Consider the following 10,087-nt stretch of genomic DNA (forward strand, 5'->3'; position numbering starts at 1 on the left):
AAATGAATGGCTTCTGGTTTTTGAAATGTAAATAAACCAATCTATTGTAATAAAACAACAAAATTGCAATAACTGCATTAACCATCAAAGTGAAGTCTGACTGTAACTAGTCTTGAAACAAATCTGAATAAGGAAAAACATTGCAATAAAATAATGCAAACTGGTTAAACTTGAGAGTAGCTGAGATCTGTCATGACAGAACATCGCTTCAATGATATCTGGCACCATCTAGCATCGTGAATGGGTATAACGTCTAGACCGTGAATATAAGACAACCCCCTCTTTTTCAGTCTTATTTCAATGCAAAAAAACACCGTCTTATATACGGTAATATCAAATAAGGGTGGTTTAAATACGCTACGTGACTAATGTGGTCAACAGATCAACAATCTGCTTTAAAGCTACCAAAAGAAAACACAATGCTCAAAAGTCTGAGAGGGAAACACATGCAAAAAGTATTTTGAGGCAATGAAAAGGTAATAAAAGACTCAATAAAAACACAAATAGTAAATACTCGCTGCTTTTAAACGATGAGCGCATGTGTTGGACGTCTTGCCGCGTTGAAGGAATTGCAGTAACTCGGAAGTATTTGTCGAGTGACAGTGAAAAGCTACGTCATCACCCCGAGCGTCCATTGCAGGTATAAAAGCATGGCACCCTCCGTAGGTCAAAACATGTAGTATTCCCAATATTATAGATTTTTAAATCAATATTTTATGTGTTTTCTAATTGGGCTGCAGCTATTGAATATTTTAGTAGTCAATTACTCGATGGACTAGTTAGTTTGAATAATCGAGTAATCGGATAAGGAACATGAAAAATTAAAATACCTGAGGTGAGCCTCAAACGGTATACTTTTTTTTTTGTTTAAATGAGGATCTATGTACAACAAAAGAATAATTGGCTAACTTACATAGAAAAAGTCCGCTAGCTTAAATGCTATAAAATGCTAAAGTTTTTTTTACAATGCTCTTAACAAATGGTTCAGACACATATTCCCACAAAAAACGGCTAAATATACTTATAAACTAAATTATGAATGCATTAAAAAACCTTAGCCCAAACAAAAACCTTGCTTATGTTGGTCTTAACAGGGAGCAGTTGGATTCAGCCATATGAAAAGAGGCAGACCAGCGGGCAGTGTACACACCCTAATCAATAAAGCTAAATTCAAACACTTTTGAAAATAAACCATTTAGGGCTGCAGCTATTGAATATTTTAGTAGTCGATTAATCGATGGACTAGTTCAAATAATCGAGTAATCGGATAAGGAACATGAAAAAATTAAAATACCTGAGCTGAGCCTCAAACCGTATAACTTTTTTTTTTAAATGAGGATCTGTGTACAACAAAAGAACAATTGGCTAACTTACTGTACATAGAAAAGGTTCGCTAGATGAAATGCTATAAAATGCTAAAGTTTTATTTACAATGCTCTTAACAAATGGTACATACACATATTCCCACAAAAAAACTGTGAAATATACCTATAAACTAAATTATGAATGCAGTAAAAAACAATAGCTCAAACAAAAACTTGGCTTACGTTAGTCTTAACAGGGAGCAGTTGGATTCAGCAATTTGAAAAGAGGCAGACCAAGCAGTGTATCCGCCCTAATCAATAACATTAAATGCAAGCACTTTCAAAATAAACCATTACAACGCCACTTTAATTAAACGAATACTTGAAGCAACAAAATTTAATTTGAATATTTTTTTCTAATCGAATACTCGAGTTAATCGATTAATCGTTGCAGCACCAAAACCATTACAATGCCACTTTAATTAAACGAATACTCGAAGCAACAAAATTTAATTCGAATAATTTTTTTCAAATCGCATACTCGAATTAATCGATGAATGGTTGCAGCACTAGTTTCTAATAACCTATTTTAGTAAAAGAGAACAATTGTGGCTTATTAGAGCCTACAAGTCTTTAAGTCCGAGGTTCTCTTTAAAGGGGGTTCACTGTATTGAAAAACCTAAAACAATTCCCTTAAGTTCTCAAACTTTGTGTTAACCTACTAGAAGATATAAGGATGTAATAACTGAGTATTCTTCGCACTTTAGCTTTTACTTTGAGTACTTTCCATTCCCAGTGCTCTAAGGATGGCCTTCATGTTGATCGCTAATATTTGAATAAACCTGCATGAGGACACTCCTTTATTATTTGAAACATATTCCTAGGTAACCAAATTCTTCCAATGTTTACACAGGCGTGAGAAGGAGGACATAAAATGTTAAATTTCATATCATGAAACATTACTATTTTTTTAGGGGGGGAAGTCTACCTCCATCCTCACTGCTTCAGTACTTCACGCGCACTTTGAGTTGTGACCAAGCTGTCGGCCTTCCGTTGAGGTGATGTTGAATGACTTGCCGCGCTACCACGTTGGCTCTTGTTTGTCCGTGTGTGAATGCGTGTTTGCGTGCGAGTGTGTTTGAGCTGCACAAAACCTATGCAGATGTCATCTCAGCTGGTGGTTTGAAGGGAGAAACCCAAAGAATGAACTTCTTTTACATAGATCAAATAAAGCAAGCCTAAGGAGGTCTGGATGAACTGAATATATTTATATAGAGAAAGTCCATACCTTTTCAATCAATGCTTTTTGTTTGTTCATTTTTTTAGCTACAAACTTTTGTTTTTAAATGGGTTTTCTTGGTTGTATATTTTGGGGAAGTACCGGTATTAACATTTCACATGAAGCTAGTTGTATTTAGAGCAGCAGGCTGCTTGCCTGTGCTTACCGACTTCTTTGACAAAAGCTGCTTGGTGACTTCCTTGAATCATCATGCGCATTGAGGCCAAGGTGCTCTGGGGACACATGGCTAAAAAGGATAAGAAATGTTAATTCTGTTGAATTTCTACATCAATTGTTTTTTTGTTTTGTTTTGTTTTGTATCGGGCTTTGTTTGCTTTTATGTCCTGTTCTATACATTGTAGTTTTACTGTTTTATGTGATGTAATGTTAGCGGTTCCAAATGACAATGGTAGCATACATTTTTTTGTCTGCTTTGTTAATATTGAGAAAGCCATTCATGATGACTCTTTATGAAGAGTGCCTTATTAAAAACATTACATTCTTGTTCATGGGCTTGTGTGTTGTTGTTCAACATGAGAAATTGGGTGAAAGATTGGGAAGAAAAAAAATTAAATGCCAGTCACTCTTGTCATGTGTTTCTTCAATTCGGTACTGCTGTGTTTCTTTGTATTGTTTACAACATTTCTAACCCATTTAAAAACCTGTTTCTACTGAGTATTTAGTGATATAAGTAATGGGAAATTGTGAGAGTGTCTGTGTGTGGGCGGCCGTGACACAACCACACCAGTCACTTTGTTTTCTACAGCCTGTATGGACTTGCTGTTTTTAGTGAGCCTATTGTACTCTGTGTGAGGGTTTCCATTCACTTCCACTAACAGCATTGGTTTCACTAATAGAACACTTCCAACCATGCCAAATATTTGTCATGCAGTTTGCAGCGAAATCTGTTTTTATCATATTCTCACAATCTGTTTCTGACAAACACAAATCGACATTTCACAAATGACTTTGCAACTAAAGCACGAACAATGTGAAATTGGATAAGCAGCCAGCATGGTAAGCCAAAGTGCTTCACAGTCAAGACATCCAAATAAACCAAATGTTTTTATACTTTTTTTTAAAATAAATAATTCACAATTCATCATAGATAATCAACTAATCGACATATATATGGCGGAAAACACTCAGTTGACTTCAAGATCCGCTCTGAGACCCCCAATTTGGCTGACTTCCAAAATTGTCTGATATGCATGTGTGATACATCATTGGAAAGCTTAAAATCTCAATTTTCTGGGGGAAGAAAAATTTTGAACAGGAGGGCATTTCTAAAAACAAAAAAAATCTTAAACAGCAAAACCCTAACTGGGAGAGCATACGAGGTAGAATTAAAGACCCCATGATTTTAATGAGATATTATCACGTACTGACCTCTTTTCGATCCAAAAACTCCATGTAGCATGTATCACAGTGTCAAGATCCATTGTGAATGGCCACAGCCGGAATTTTGGCGGATTTTATGGGTGAAACAGGGTAATGTAACAAGGGCTACGACAGAGAAATCGCAGACATCAAGGAGTGGTCGAGATTTTCTTTTTTACATTTTTGCTCTTTTAAACGCCCCCCCTCCCCAATTTTTCTTTGTTTGAATCAATTATTTATCATCTAACATATCGGAGAAAATGCAACAGTAGCAAAAAAAAATACAATTAAGCGATAGTTTTGAGGTAGATATCCGTGACTTTTTTACAGATGCCAATTTTGTTTAAAAGTTTAAAAAATGCGAGTGAATAATTTTTAAAGACTTTCTTTTTTTTAACAAAATATTAGACGTAAATTAATGATTCTAAGCTAAAAATGACAGACATATTGAATAATAGATATAATTAATTACCTTTGTTTTATGGCTGGGTTGAAACAAAAGCGGTTGCGCAACGTCTATAAATGGGGGTTTCCAGGGTAAAACGGACAAATTAAACATAGTTCAGGTGTTTAATGCGCCACAAATCTGCTATGGCAGCATATAGACATGTTGTTCTATTAAACCCAACAGTTGTTTTGGCCTAAAATATAGCAGTTTATTTTAAAGAGGAGTGCAAGAGCAAAAACTGCTTTTTCAGTCTTGTCTGTGTTTTCCGCCACATGTATTTAAATAACAATAAAAAAATATTTAATAATACGATGCAAAAAAAAACCCCATCACAAACACCTAGTGTTGTCCGATAATTACTTTTTTACCAATATCCCGATATTGTCCAACTCCAAAAATCTGATATATGGCGGAAAACACTCAGGTGACTTGAAGTTCCGCTCTGAGACCCCCAATTTGGCCAAATTCAAAATTGTCCTTTATGCATGTGTGATACATCATTGGAAAGCTTAAAATGTCAATTTTCTGGGGTAAGAAAATTTTTGAACAGGAGGACATTTAACAAAAAAAATTAAACAGCAAAACCCTAAATGGAGGTGAGAGCACGCAAGCGCATAATTAAACACGCCATGATTTTAACGAGATATTATCACGTACTTACCTCTTTTCGATCCAAAATCTCCATGTAGCGTGTATCACCGAGTGTCAAGACACAGCTGTGAAAGGCAATAGCCACATTTTGGGGGGATTTTATGAGTGAACCATGGTAATATAACAAGGGTCGCAATGCAGAAATCGCAGACATCAAGGAGTGGTCGAGAATTTCATTTTCATATATTTACCCTTTTAAACATTTTTTTTCTCTGTTTGGATCGATTATTTATCATCTAAAATTTTGGAGGAAATGCGACAGTAACGAAAAAAATACAATTGAGCGATAGTTATGAGGTAGATTTCCATGACTTATTTACAGATGCCAATTTTTTCATTGGGACGTAATTTGTTAAAAAGTTTAAAATATGCGAGTGAATAAGTTTTTTTTAAACTAAATATTAGACCTCAATTAATGATTCTAAACTAAAAATGACAGACATTTTGAATAATTAATACGATTACTTACTTTCTTTTTATGGCTAGGTTGAAACAAAAGCGGTTGCGCGACGTCTGTAAACTGGGGTTACCGGGGTAAAACGGACAAATTAAAAATAGTTCGGGGGCTTAATGCGCCATGAATCTGCTACAGCAGCATATAGACATATTGTTCTATCAAACACAGCAGTTCATTTGGCTAAAAATATAGCAATTTATTCTAAAGAGGGGTGCAAGTGCAGAAACTGCTTTTTCAGCCTCGTCTGTGTTTTCCGCCATACGTATTGTGATGCCCCACTGGATGCTTTAAAGAGATCCTATATTTTTAAGACAAGTAATTCTTAAAAGATAAATGTTAGTATGAGTTCTAATATTTTGATATTAAAACCCCTCTTAATGTTTTTGTTTAAATAAAGTTTGTAAAATGATTTTAAGTGATAGGTCGCCATTCTTGTTACGTCACAGTGCGTGACGTCACCAGACCCGTTGCCGAAATTTCAACGTGTCACTCGTTAGCTTTCCCAACATGTCGTCAGTTCTACCCTTCCTATTTGATCCAGATCTGAAAAGTGAAGAGCAGGACCAGATCTACCTGCTAAGACAAAAGTTGGGCAAAACTGGTGATGCACTCGCTGCGAGTCTCAATGGCAACAGAGCGAGAGAGTGCTGTTGGGAACTCCAGCTGGGAGCGAGAGTGTATGCTGTTGGGAACTCCGGTTTTATTAGCAGATATTCAAGGTAAGCATATTGCATTTTCAAACTTATCCCAATATAATTATGTAGATTGTTATCATCCAGAGCTGCCGTGTGCTTTACATACAGTACAGGCCAAAGAGCACATCTTGTGTAATCCATGTCTTGTACATTGTAACGCGTGGTAGGTAGGATAAGTGTATAAAAGTACCAAAAAGGGGAGAAGCTTCCATTTATGCACATTTATTCACAAAAAATAATATTTCCACTAAGGATTTGCCCATTTCCAGGTTTTTGCACTTCCGATCCGATACCGATACTGGCCGATACCGATACCGGCCTATCTGAGCATGTCTTAGTCCTTACTTAGTTGTCAGACTCATGTTGAAAAGGGTTTTAGTACTCTTGATAACAACTAGCCAGCTGAATTAGGTGAGTTTGAATAACACACAACGGTTGGTAACAAGAAACTGAACTGTTTATTCAGTGACAAACACAATGCTTGTCTATGACAAGCATGCTCAGCAGTACGCAAACACGCGTTCCCTGACGAACTCCAACATTGTTGTAAGGTCCACGTCAGAGTCACTGTCATCACTGTAGCGTGCCATAGTGCTTTAATTCTTTAGTATGATTTGGGTAAAACTCCCACAAAGAAGAGTCAACAAAAAAGATAGCAATAGTAATCCAAATCCGCGTTTTTTACTGACTCGAAGAACCAGGAATTAGACCTATCCCATGGCTATGTTGCAGCTGCGATCAGGCCGTCGATTCCACAAAATAGACTGATCCGAAAAGCCGCTGTGGGACCGACGAATCAAAAAAATGGACAGATCCAAAACCAATATTGCAGACGCGGTGGGACCGTCGGATCCAGAAAATAGACGGATCCCTTACTTGACCGGAGATTTTTTTACATTAGGCTTAATCTTCGAGTTAGTGGGGGTTTAATTAGTCGGAATTGATTTCAACAAATTTCATGCAGTTTGTCAGTAATTTGTTTGTTAGTTTCAGGGCTCCGGCAGGGCTAAGCTAGCGCAAGTCAATGGTCCCATCTTAGCATGTCAGTAATAAACAATATTAACATATGTATTATGTAACAAATAAATAAAAATGCAGATCACCGTTCCAAATATCCATGCCGCCAATACAATGTCACAGCAAACTGCTGTAATTCATTTTATTCTGCAGGGCGTGTTTTTTAGATGCATAAAGCGACCGACCACAATAGAGAGGAGTGATTCGGCTACTCGTGCTCATGCTGCATTCGAGGAAGGTGGGAAGTCTGACACATCCCACTCGGATGATGCCAGTTACGACCTCAAAACGTTCAAGGCGAATATAAGCAAAGATGGCTGATCGCGACAAGTTGTTTTTTTATTTTGGCCATCCAGCAAACCTGTGTCCTCGTAAGCGATCAAATAGTGGAGGAAAAACAACTGCTAAGGTAAAGAGCACACACTGTAAACTGCCTTCTTTAGTTTTACTATTGACTGTGCTTTTCGACGGGCATTGGCATTTTGTCAAGTGACGTCAAATTGAAGCAAGTCGTAGAGTCGGGGTACTCCCCAACCCGACTTTGCAACGAGGGCCTCCCAGTTCGAGTGGCGTTCCAATCAGTTCACTCAGTCTTGACTGAAAAATGGCAACATGATGAAATGTGCATTTAGAGGCTGTGTAAACAAACAAAAGAAATGGGCAAATGATAGTCCACAAAATCCCTACGAAGAACGAAGAACAATATGAACTTTGGTTAATTGCTGCTGACTATGACTGAAACACACCGGTGGAAAAAATATCACTCCACTCTGCAGCATGCTGCCTGCAGAGCTGCTGGATTACAAATGTTGCTGTTCATCCTACAGTTCTTGACATGCAATGGTAAGTTTTAATAACTTTATCCTGAAAACATAACCAACACTATTGATTGCATGGGTCATCGATGATTCTCATGCGTGCATATGTTGTTTTTATTAGCATGCTAAGATGGGACCATTGACTTCCGCTAGCTTAGCCACTCCAGGACCCTGAAACTAACAAATTGCATGGAATTTTTTAAAATCAGCTCCACCGACTAATTAAATGCTCGCTCGAAGATTAAGCCTTAGGTCAAATGATAATGCTTACATAACAAATCCCATGCATCTTATTTTGGAGACATCTAATGGTTAATGAGTATAACTGCTGTGCAGAACTGTGACCAGCCTTTGTACAAAGGCAGAAGGCTTCTACATTAACTTCAAAGGCAACGTGCATATTAGCCCAAAACCAATAGTGAAATAGACAATGTCGATATTATCCGACATATATTATATTATTTTGGTGAATGGGCCACTTAAAGAACCCCTAATAGCTCATCCATATCGATTTTCATGACCTGCAACTCACTTTATAAGGAGGCTCTCTTTTTCTTCTGTGAAAGCAGCTATGATAGCAGAAGGAGCACTTCAATATAAAATTATTTTTAGCTGAATTTAACCAGGCGGCACGGTGGAAGAGTGCCCTGTTAAGGTCTAAAAAGTCATTATATTCATGCATAAAAGGGTTTAGATAGTGTATATTGGTAGTATTGTCATTGGTGGGTTTTAAATGGTTGTTTTCTAATATCTGTTTTGGGTGATCATTTTGGCCGACACACTTAATTAACCACCAAACTACTATTCCAGCAGTTAAGTTTTTTTTAATACAAGTGAACCAGTTCCATTGGCAGACATGATCACAACCTGTCAAGGAACACCTGAGCATCTGTCCTTTTAATTCTGGTTGACTGCAGTTGACAGGTCGGTTTTCATCATTTCAGCCTTAAATAAAAGTTATGGTGTAAAATATTTCAGGTCACTTAGTTTTTAATGTTTGTTTTTTGCCTGAATAAGAATAGCTTATCGTCTTACCTGAAAATAAATTCTTGTCCCTATCATTCTCCCAAAATCTTTCAGAAAATACTTTTGTTTTACCGCCAAACTAGCTAACCTACCATTATGCGGCGGAGCACTTCTTCTTCTACACATTTCGCCAGCGGGGCTCGCCGTCGCCATCTCTTGAACGCTCTGGGACTTGCAATTGAAGCGCATATATTTCGTTTCTTTTGAAATACATTGTGACGGTGTTCATATGCAAAAAGATGAGATTTTAACATGTCATTATTTATAGACCTCAATAAAATTTCAATGAAAAGCAAAAAAATATATGTTTAAAATGTCTTAATGATTACACAATATTTAGCGTGGGTATTGAAATGATGGAACACACATATATACACTAGGGCTGTGAAACAATTAAAAATTTTTAATCAATTACAGCTTAAAAATTAATTAATCGTAATTAATCGCATTTAATCGCAATTCAAACCATCTATAAAATATGCCATATTTTTCTGTAAATTATTGTTGGAATGGAAGACACAAGATGGATATATATATATATATATTCAACATGCAGTACATAAGGACTGTATTTGTTTATCATAACAATAAATCAACAAGATGGCATTAACATTATTAACATTTTGTTAAAGTGATCCATGGATAGAAAGACTTGTTCTTAAAAGATAAATGTTAGTACAAGTTATAGAAATTTTGTATTAAAACCCCTCTTAATATTTTCGTTTTAATAAAATTATTAATTTTTTCAATCAAAAAATAAACTAGCAGCCCGCCATTGTTGATGTCAATAATTACTTACACAATGCTCATGGGTGCTGAAGCCTATAAAATCAGTCGCACCCAAGCGCCAGCAGAGGGCAGCAAAACTCCACAAAACACAACAAGTGGGCATTTCACTGTACTGTCATTTAAATCTGTCTGAGCAGGGCATGTGCGTTAATTGTGTTAAATATTTTAACATGATTAATTAAAAAAAATAATTACCGCCCGTTAACGTGATAATTTTGACAGC

The sequence above is a fragment of the Corythoichthys intestinalis genome, chromosome 3 (genome assembly GCF_030265065.1).
Source record: "Corythoichthys intestinalis isolate RoL2023-P3 chromosome 3, ASM3026506v1, whole genome shotgun sequence".
NCBI lineage: Eukaryota > Metazoa > Chordata > Actinopteri > Syngnathiformes > Syngnathidae > Corythoichthys > Corythoichthys intestinalis.